This window comes from Pongo abelii, chromosome 20, assembly GCF_028885655.2.
Source record: "Pongo abelii isolate AG06213 chromosome 20, NHGRI_mPonAbe1-v2.0_pri, whole genome shotgun sequence".
NCBI classification, from domain to species: domain Eukaryota; kingdom Metazoa; phylum Chordata; class Mammalia; order Primates; family Hominidae; genus Pongo; species Pongo abelii.
The window spans coordinates 37,869,992-37,881,162 of record NC_072005.2 but is presented as its reverse complement, the minus strand read 5'-3'; positions in this window follow the sequence as shown (position 1 = coordinate 37,881,162).

The following is an 11,171-nucleotide window of genomic DNA, read 5'->3' as shown; positions in this document are numbered from 1 at the left end:
GGAATGGGTGGAGGTGGGAGGGGGTCTGAGAATAATAATCAGTCTCCACCCGTTCCCATTCTAGTTTCTATGAATTTGCCTATTCTAGGTATCTTGTATATGTGGAATCATACAATATTTGTCCTTTTGTGACTGGCTTACTCCACCTAGCATATGTCTTAACGGTTCATTCATGTTGTAGCATGTGGCAGAATTTCTTTCCCTCTTTAGGCTGAATATATTCCATTGTATGGATATACCTAGCACAGTTTGTTTATCCATTCATCTGACAATGGACACTTCGGTTGCGTCCACCTTTGGCTATTATTAATAATGCAGCTATGAACATGGGTGTACAAACATCTGTTCAGGTCCGTGCTTTCACTTTTGGATACATACCCAGAAGAGAAATTGTTGGATCATGTGATAATTCTATGTTGAGGAATGGCCATACCATTTTCCACAGCAACTGCACTATTTTACATTCCCACCAACAGTGAATGAAGGTTCCAATTTCACCATCTCCTCACCAATATTTGTTGTGCTCTGTTTTTTGTTTGTTTTTTGCTTGTTTTTGATAGTAACCATCCTAATGGGTATGAGGTGGGGTATTGTGGTTTTGATATGCATTTCTCTAATGATTAGTGATGTTGAGCATCTTTTCATGTGCTTGTTGGCCATTTGTATATCTTCTTTAGAAAAATGTCTACTCTAGGCCGGGTGCGATGGCTTACTCCTGTAATCCCAGCACTTTGGGAGGCTGAGGTGGGCAGATCATGAGGTCAAGAGATTGAGACTATCCTGGCCAACATGGCGAAACCCCGTCTCTACTAAAAATACAAAAATTAGCTTGGTGTGGTGGCACGCACCTGTAGTCCCAGCTACTCAGGAGGCTGAGGCAGGAGAATCACTTGAACCCGGGAGGCAGAAGTTGCAGTGAGTCGAGATCGCGCCACTGGACTCCAGCCTGGTGACAGAGCGAGACTCTGTCTCAAGAAAAAAAAGAAAAGAAAAGAAAAGAAAAATGTCTACTCTAGCCCTTTGCCCATTTTAAAATTTGCTTTTCTTTTTTGTTGTTGAGTTGTAGTAGTTCTTTACATATTTTAGATAATCCCTTATCAAGGTATATGATTTGCAACTATTTTCTCCCATTCTATGGGATTTACATTCTGTTGATTGTGTCCTTCAATGCACAAAATATTTTAATTTTCATAAAGTCCAACTTACCTATTTTTTCTTTTGTTGCCTTTGCTTTTGGTGTCATACCCAAGAAATAACTGCCAAATCTAATGTTATGAAGCTATTCTCCTGTTTCCTTCTAGAAGTTCTATAGTTTTAGCTCATTATGTTCAGGTCTGTGGTCCATTTTGAGTTAATATGGCATTAGGTAAGGGTCCCACTTCATGTTTTTGCATGTGGCTATGCAGTTTTCCGAGCACCATTTGTTGAAAAGATTGTCCTTTCCCCACTGAATGGTCATGGTACCCTTGTCAAAAATAATTTGACCACATGTTGGAGAGTTTATTTCTGGCTCTGTATTCTATTCTTTTGTCTATGTGTCTTTCTTTCTCTCTTTTCTCTTTTTTAAGAGACAGAGTCTCTTGCCTAGGCTGGAACACAGTAGTGAGATCATAGTTCACTGTAAACTTGAACTCCTGGGCTCTAGCGATTCTCCTGCCTCAGTCTCCCAAAGCTCTGGGATTACAGGTGTGAGCCACCATATCTAGCCCTATATGTCTTTCTTTATGCCAGTGCCACACTGTTTTGAGTACTGTAGCTTGGTAGTAAGTTTTGAAATCAGGAGGTATGAGTCATCCAACTTTGTTCCTCTTTTTTTTTTGACAGAGTCTCACTCTGTTACCCAGGCTGGAGTGCCGTGGTACGATCTCAGTTCACTGCAACCTCTGCCTCCCGGGTTCAAGCAATACTCCTACCTCAGCCTCTTTAGTAGCTGGGACTACAGGCATGCAACACCATGCCTGGCTAATTTTTGTATTTTTAGTAGAGTCTGGGTTTCACCATGTTGGCCAGGCTGGTCTCAAACTCCTGACCTCAGGTTATCTGCTTGCCTCAGCCTCCCAAAGTGCTGGAATTACAGGCATGAGACACCACACCCAGCCTTGTTCTTCTCTTTCAAGGTTGTTTTGACTATGCAGGGTCCCTTGAGATTCTGTATAATTTGCAGGATGGGATTTTCAATTTCTGCAAAAAATGTCATTTAGATTTTGGTAGAGATGGAAGTGAAACTGTAAATTGCTTTGAGCGGGATTGGCATCTTAACAATATTAAGTTTTCTAATCCATGAACAGGGCATGTCTTTCCATTTATTTATGTCTTCTTTAATTTCTTTTAGCAGCGATTTGGAATTTTCATTGTACAAATCTTTCACTTCCTTGGTTAAGTCCTAAGTATTTTATTCTTTTTGATGCTATTATAAATGAAGTTTTTTTTTTTTAGATTGTGCATGTTAATATATAGAAATGCAATTTTTGTGTGTTGGCTTTATATCCTACTACTTTGCTAAATTTTGTTTACTTGTGCTAACAGTTTTTTGGTGGAATCTTTAGAGTTTTCTACATATAAAGTCATATCCTCTCTGAACAGAGATCATTTTACTTCTTCCTTTCCAATTTGGATGCTTTTTATTTCTTCTTCCCTAATTGCTCTGGCGAGGATTTTCATCACTATGTTGAACAGAAGTGGTGAAAGCAGGCATTCTTGTCTTGTTCCTGATCTTAGAGGAAAATCTTTCAGTCTTTTACTATTGAGTATGATATTCCCTGTGGTTTCTTCATATATGGCTTTTATTATGTTGAGGTAGTTTCCTTCTGTTTCTAATTTTTTTAGTGTTTTTATGATGAAGTCATATTGAATTTTATCACCTGCTTTTTCTGTGTTGAGATAATTATGTAGTTTCCCCCTTCATTCTGTTAATGTGTTATATTACATTCATTGATTGATTGATTTTCTTTTTTCTTTTCTTTTTTTTTTTTTTGGAGACAGAGTCTCGCTTTATCGCCCAGGCTGGAGTGCAGTGGTGAGATCTTGGCCCACTGCAACCTCCAACCTCCACCTCCCAGGTTCAAGCAATTCTCCGCCTCAGCCTCCCAAGTAGCTGGGATTACAGGTGTGTGCCACCACACTTGGCTAAGTTTTTGTACTTTTAGTAGAGATGAGGTTTCACCATGTAGGCCAGGCTGGTCTCAAACTCCTGACCTCAAGTGCTCCGCCCGCCTTGGCCTTCCAAAGTGCTGGGATTACAGGCGTGAGCCACCACGCCCAGCCACATTGATTTTCATATGTTGAACATTTCTTGCATTCTAGGAATATATCTCACTTGGTCATGGTCTATACTCCTTTTAGTGTGCTGTTGAATGCAGTTTGCTAGTATTTTGTTGAGGATTTTTGCATCTATGCTCGTAAGGTGCATCAGTCTGTAGTTTCTTATAGTGTTTTTGTCTGGCTTTGGTATCAGGGTAATTTTGGCCTCATAGAATGACTTAGGATACACATTCTTCCTCTTCTATTTTTTGGAAAAGTTTGAGAAGAATTGATGTTAATTCTTTTTTAAATGTTTGGTAGAATTTTATTTATTTATTTATTTGAGATGGAGTTTCGCTCTTGTTGCCCAGGCTGGAGTGCAGTGGTGTGATCTCAGCTCACTGCGACCTCTGCCTCCTGGGTTCAAGCGATTCTCCTGCCTCAGCCTCCCGAGCATCTGGGATTACAGGTGCCCACCACCACACCTGGCTAAATTTTTTTTTTTTGTATTTTTAGTAGAGACAGGGTTTCACCATGTTTGCCAGGCTGGTCTTCAACTCCTGACCTCAGGTGATCCACCTGCCTTGGCCTCCCAAAGTGCTAGGATTACAGGTGTGAGCCACCGCACCCAGCCATTTGGCAGAATGCATCAGTGAAACCATCTGGTCCTGTACCTTTCTTTGTTGGGAGGTTTTTTTTAAAATTACTGGTTTAATCTCCTTACCAGTTATAGGCTTATTCAGATTTTCTATTTCTTTATGATTCAGTCTTGATAGCTTGTGTGTTTCTAGGAATTTGTCCGTTTCATTAAGTTCTCCAATTTATTGTAAATAATTGTTTGTAGTGCTCTTATAATCCTTCTTATTTCTGTAAATTGTCCCCTCTTTCATTTCTGATTTCATTTATTTGAGTCTTCTCTCTTTTTATAATCAATCTAGCTGAAGGTTTGTGAATTTTGGTGATCTTTTTGAAAAACAAATTGTCGCGTTTTTTATTTTCTTTATTGTCTTTCTATTCTAAGTTTTATTTGTATTTGCTGTAATCTTTATTATTTCCCTCCTGTTACTCTCGGTTTAGTTGTTCTTTCTTTTCTAGTTTCTTAAGGTGTAAAGTTAGGTTTTGATTTGAGATCTTTCTTCTCTTTTAATGTAAGCATTTATAGCTATAAATTTTCTTCTTAGTTCTGCATTTGCTGCAGCCCATAAATTTGGTGTGTTATATTTCATTTTTATGTATCTGAAGATATTTTCTAATTTTCCTTGTGATTTCTTCTTTGATCCATTGGTTGTTGAAGAGCATGTTGCTTAATTCATGTGTATTGGTAAACTTTCAAGTTTTCCTTCTCCTATGGATTTCTAGCTTCATTCTACTGTGATCAGAAAAGATACTTTGTATGATTTCAATATTTTAAATTTACTAAGATTTTTTTCTGAATTAACAAATAGTGTATTCTGAAGAATGTTCCATGTACACTTGTCAAAAATGTTTATTCTTCTGTTGTTGAATGGAGTATTCTGTGTATGTCTGTTAGGTTCGATTGTTCTATCATCTGTTGTTTAAGCCCTTCCTTCCTATTGATCTCTCTCTCTTTTTATTCTATCCATTATTAAAGGTGGGGCATTAAAATCTCCTACTGTATCATAGACTTGTCTATTTCTCCCTTCAATTCTGTTGATGTTTTCTTCACATACATAGAAACACTGATGTTTGGTGCGTAATATGTTTATGAGTGTTATATCCTCTTGGCAAATTGACCCTTTTTATATAATGTCCTTCTTTGTGTCTTGTAACAGTTTTTGACTTAAAATCCATATTGGTATTAGTATAGCCATCCTTACTCTCTTTCAGTTACTATTGCATATGGAGTATCTTTTTTTCATCCTTTCACTATCAACCTATTTATGTCCTTAGAGCTAATAATGAGTCTCTTGCAGATGGCATGTAGTTGGATCTTGTTTTTGATTTAGCACTGACTTTTCCCATTTTTCTATTTTCTTTCTGTATATCTGAAAGCTTTTTTGTTTTTAATTTCCTCCATTATTTCTTTTCTTTATGTTTAGTTGATTTTTTTTGTAATGACATGTTTCATAGTCATTACTCATCAGTGCTGATTTTTCAATATTGTTCAACACCAAGGCTATCTCTTTTCTTGTACAACTTCTTGTGTTTCCTAGGGTTTCTGCTTGCTTTTGTTTTTCTTTATAAAAAAAGTTTGAACATTTCTTTTTTAAACTCTCTGTCATATTATGTATTCTGGCAGTCCCTACTGTTATCATCAGAAAACTCTCTTATAAAGGTTTTCATTCTCTCTCTTTATTCTAGACAGGTTTCTCACTAGGCCTGTTGCATACCTCTTATCCTAGAGTTTCCTTCATTGCCATCTTGAGTTTCATCCTCTATTTCTTGGATTCCTTATGTTCTTTCTTGGTTTAACCCTTAAGTTTGTTGAAACACATTTTCAAGTAATTGTCTTTAAAAAGTCTGTGATAGACAAATTTTCTATATTCTCATATGTCTAAATATTTAACTGACCGTAACACTTGACTAATTCATGGTTGGTCATAGACTTTTGGATAAAATATTTTCCCCTCAGAATTACTTCAAATTAAAATATAATACAAAATGTCATTTTTAATTTACCCTTCTAACTTTGTTATATATTGGTAATTTGTAAAATTCCTTACTTTTCATTGTGAAAACCATCAAATCTATAAAAATTGGAGGAATAGTACAAAGAACGTGTATATATCTTTCCCATACATTCATTAATCGTTAAGTTTGCCACATTGACTTTGTATCTGTCTACACACACATACATACGTGTGTGCATATGCACACACACACACACACACACACACACAGTTTTTTTGAACCATTTGAAAGTTTCAAATATCATGTCAGTTCACTCCTACGTGTATATCCTAAGAACAAAGATATACTTATATATAATACAATTATTGTACCCAATACATTAATATAGATAAAATAGTATCATCTGCTTGATGTAGCCCACATTTGTCTCTCCAGTTATTCAAATAACCTTCACCACCACTGTTTGTTTTCTTGTCAGTTCGTGATCCAGTTGTGTTTAGTGTCCACTCCCTTTGGAGTATAAAGGTACATCTCATCTGTCTTCTGGCATTTGGTGTTCATGATACAAAAGTCTGATTCCTATTCCTTCGTGAGTGGTGTTTTTTTTCTTCTTCTTTCTGAAAGCTTTTGGCCAAGTGTGGTGACTCACAGCTGTAATCCCAGGACTTTGGGAGGCCGAGGTGGGAGGATCGCTTGAGGCTGGGAGTTAGAGACCAGCCTGGGCAACATGATGAGCCTAGTGAGAACCCTGTCTCTACAACAACTTATAAATTAGGGCATGGTGGTGCATACCTGTAGTCCCAGCCACTTGGGAAGCTGAGGTGGGAATTGCTTGAGCCTAGGAATTTTCCTGGGTGACAGAGTGAGCCCCGAAAGAGAGAAAGAGAGAGAGAGAGAGAGAGAGAGAGAGAGAGAGAGAGAGAGAGACAGAGGGAGGGAGGGAGGGAGAGACAGAGGGAGGGAGGGAGGGGAAGAAAAGGGGAAGGGGAAGGGGAATGGGAAAGGAAGAAGGAAGGAGGGAAGGAAAGAAAGAGAAAGAAAAAGAAGAGAAAGAAAGGTTGTAGAATCTTTCCTTTTCCTCCCAGGATTCTGAAATTTTGCAAAGGTTTGGGTCTTTTAAAAGCCCTTGTCCTGTTTGTTGGTAGATTCTTTTGATCTGGAAACTTCTATCTTTAACTTTTGGGCAATTTTGTTTTGTTGTCCATTTGACACTTTTTTCCTCTTTGATTTCTATCTTTCTCTATCTGGGACAGCTGTAAACTGGACCTCCTGGATAAATCTTTCACATCCCTTTTCTTTCATGTCTTCCATCTCTGTCTTTTTGTCCTACTTTATGGAAGCCTTCTTCTGTTTTATCATCTGACCTTTCTCCTGAATTTATTTAAGCCATTATATTTTTATTTTATAAGAACACTTTCTTGTTCCCTTATTGCACCATTTAAAAATTTATTTATTTACTTATTCTCTTTACTCTGTTTATGCAACATTATCGTGCTGTTTGAGTACTATCTTGTTCTTGATTTTTGAATGTAATATCTTAAATATTGTTATAATAATACTTGGAAAACATTTAAACATCCTCTTTCATTTCCTGAGTTAGTCCTCTTTCTTTTGAGGTTGTTTTTATTCCTGATTATTTTTCTTGGCCTCTGTTGTAAGGGTACCCAGGATTTGTTTAAATTAGATATGGGAAGACATACAGGCACGGAAATGACTGTCATGAAGGAAAAAGCTTAGATTCACAGACCGCCAGAAACAGGAGGCAGGGCACACCACACAGGTGCCAGGGGCAGTCACGAGGCAGAGGGAAGAGGGTAAAAGTGGATGAGAGCCTTTTTTGTGAGTTCTGTGAGAAGGAACAGGTGAGGCAGATACGCAGGCTCAGGATTGGCTAGTTTGAGTAATTTTTGTGGGCTCTGCCTCTAATTGTCTGGTACTGGGCCCTGGGGTGACTAGGGCAGAGAAATAGTTGCCCTGAGTGTAACAGCCCTGTGAGGGCCCTGAAGTGGAGGTGGTTGGGGAATGACCTCTGGATTGGCTGGTGTGCATCTGAAAGCTGTGCTTACAGGAGAGTCATTTACTATCTTTAGGATTTGGCTAGCCCTGGGAGGGACCATCCCTTCAGGGTCAGTAAGGCCCCAAGATGTCAGAGCATCAAAAACAGAAACTAGAAAATGCATGGTACATAGATACCATGGAATACTATGCAGCCATGAAAAAGAAAGAAATTATGTTCTTTGGAGCAACATGGATGCAGCTGGAGGCCTTTATCCTAGGCAAATTAACACAGAACAGAAAACCAAAAATTGCATGTTCTCACTTATAAGTGGGAGCTAAATCTCAGGTGTACATGGACATAAAGATGGAAACAACCAACACTGGGGACTCTGAAAGTGGGAGGGAGGGAGGAGGGGAAGAGCTGAAAAACTCTCTATTGGGTACTATGTTCATTATGTAGGTAACAGGATCAATAGAAGCCCAAACCTCAGCATCATGCAATATATCCGTGTAACAAACCTGCACATGGACCCCTGTATCTAAAATTAAAAAAAAAAAAAAAGAAAACATGGTTATTACAGTCTCTCCCACATGCCATAGGCTCTCATTAGATAGTTGGTGGTCCTTGATTAGCCTGTTCATTTTTTTTTGCGCTGGGGGTGGGGAATGGAGTCTCGCTCTGTTGCCCAAGCTGGAGTGCAGTGGTGCAATCTTGGCTCACTGCAACCTCTGCCTTCCTGCCTCAGCCTCACGAGTAGCTGGGACAATAGGTGGGTGCCACCACTGTCGGCTAATTTTTGTATCTTTAGTAGAGATGGGTTTCACCAGATTGGCCAGGCTGGTCTTGAACTCCTGGCCTCAGGTGATCCACCCGCCTTGGCCTCCCAAAGTCCTGGGATTACAGGTGTGAACCACCACGCCTGGCCTAACCTGTTCATTTTTAAGGAGAAAGTAAGAAAGATTTGATTAGGAGCTCCAAGTATATGGGTGGGTTTATTGACTGGTAAGAAGCCAGCTGAAAGGCTGAGCTATGTGAACTTGCTGTTATAGGTGGAATTATGTCCCTGCAAAAAGATACGTTGAAGTCCTAACCCTCAGTATCTTAGAATGTGACCTTGGAAATAGGGTCTTTACAAAAGTAATCAAGTTAGAATGAGGTCATTGGGGGCGGGCCATAATCCAATATGACTGGTGTCCTTATAAAAAGTGGATATTTGGTCCAAGCACGGTGGCTCACGCCTGTAATCCCAGTACTTTGGGAGGCCAAGGAGGGCGGATCACCTGAGGTCAGGAGTTCGAGACCAGCCTGGCCAACATGGTGAAACCCTGTCTCTACTAAAAATACAAAAATTAGCCAGGTGTGGTGGCGACACCTGTAATCCCAGCTACTCGGGAGGCTGAGGCAGGAGATTCTCTTGAACTCAGGAGGCAGAGGTTGCAGTGAGCTGAGATCGTGCCACTGCACTCCAGCCTGGGCAACAGAGTAAGACTCTGTCTCAAACCAAAAAAAAAAAAAAAAAAAAGAAAGAAAGGTGAGAGGTGGGGGGAGGGAGGGAAATTGGAAAATTTGGACACAGAGACAGACATGCACAGGGGAAGATGACCATGATTGGAATGATGTATCTATAAGCCAAGGAGTGCCAGAGATTACCAGCAAACCACAAGTAGCTAGGAAGAGATGGGGAAGGAGCCTCTTCCTGCAGGTTTCAGAGGGAGTGTGGCCCCGCTGACACCTTGACAGTCATTTCCGTGCCTGTATGTCTTCCCATATCTAATTTAAACAAATCCTGGGTACCCTTACAACAGAGGCCAAGAAAAATAATCAGGAATAAAAACAACCTCAAAAGAAAGAGGACTAACTCAGGAAATGAAAGAGGATGTTTAAATGTTTTCCAAGTATTATTATAACAATATTTACGGAGTTATTACATTCAAAAATCAAGAACAAGATAGTACTCAAACAGCACGATAATGTTGCATAAACAGAGTAAAGAGCATTTCTAGCTTCCAGAACTGTGAGACAATTTTTTTCTTTAAAAAAAGAGACGGGGTCTCACTCTGTTGCCCAGGCTGAACTCTAAACTCCTGGGCTCAAGTGATCCTCCTGCCTTGGCCTCCCTAGGAGTTGGGACTACAGGTGCGCACCGTCATGTCCAGCTCTTTAAACATTTTGCAGATGGGGTCTTGTTATGTTGCCCAGGCTGCTCTCAAACTCCTGGCCTCAAACATTCCTCCCACTTCGGCTTCCCAAATCCCTCCCAAATCCCTGCTGGGATTACAGGCACAAGCCAGCATGCCCAGCCTGATTTTTTCAGAAAGGAAAATTATTACCATCAGGTACTGCAGTACTTCTTTCTGCATGGCCAGCAATTTTCTTTTGTTCTAAGCCACTCAGTTTGTGGTAGTTTTATATGGTATCCCTAGCAAACTAATTACACATTTATTTCTTTCTTTCACCCTCCCTCCTTCCTTAGCAGGACAGGCCCCAGAATTGGGGCTAAGCCCGGGAGTGTTTCTTGGCTTTGCCCAGGAGAGAATTCCAGGACAAGCTGGTGGTGTTGGATAGCAACTTTTCTTGAAGCGGTCATGCGCAGCAGCAGCAGCAGAGGGGCTGTTCCTTGCAGAGCAGGGCCACCCCACAGGCAGTGCGCCTGGAGGAGCAGCTCAGAAGCAGTGCTGCAGCCACATTTAGACCCACTTTTAATTATATATAAATCAAGGGGCAGATTATGCAGAAATTTCTAGAAAAGGGGTGGTAACTTCCGGGTTGTTGAGTCATGGCCATGGAAAGGGGCAGTAACTTTTGGGTGTTGCCACGGAAATGGTAAACTGACATGACGCACTGGTGGACGCGTCTTATGGAAAGAAGCTTCCAGCACGTCCCTGTTTTAGCTAGTCTTCAATCAGGTCCGGTGTCCAAGCCCCGACTCTGGAATCTGTTCTGCCTCCTACCTCGTTTTCTCACTCTGAGACCTAGGCTGACAGAGCAGCTGTCATCTCAGTGCTACCAAGTACCATGGAAGAGATAACCTAGTGACCTGCACACTGTCCCTTTAAATTTTTTTTTTGGAGATGGAGTCTTGCTCTGTCACCCAGGCTGGAGTGCAGTGGTGTGATCTTGGCTCACTGCATCCTGTGCCTCCTGGGTTCAAGTGATTCTCCTGCCTCAGCCTCCTGAGTAGCTGGGATTACAGGCACATGCCACTGCACCCGGCTAATTTTTATATTTTTAGTAGAGATGGGGTTTCACCATGTTGGCCAGGCTGGTCTCGAACTCCTGACCTCAAGTCATCCGCCTGCCTCGGCCTCCCAAAGTGCTAGGATTACAGGCATGAGCCATC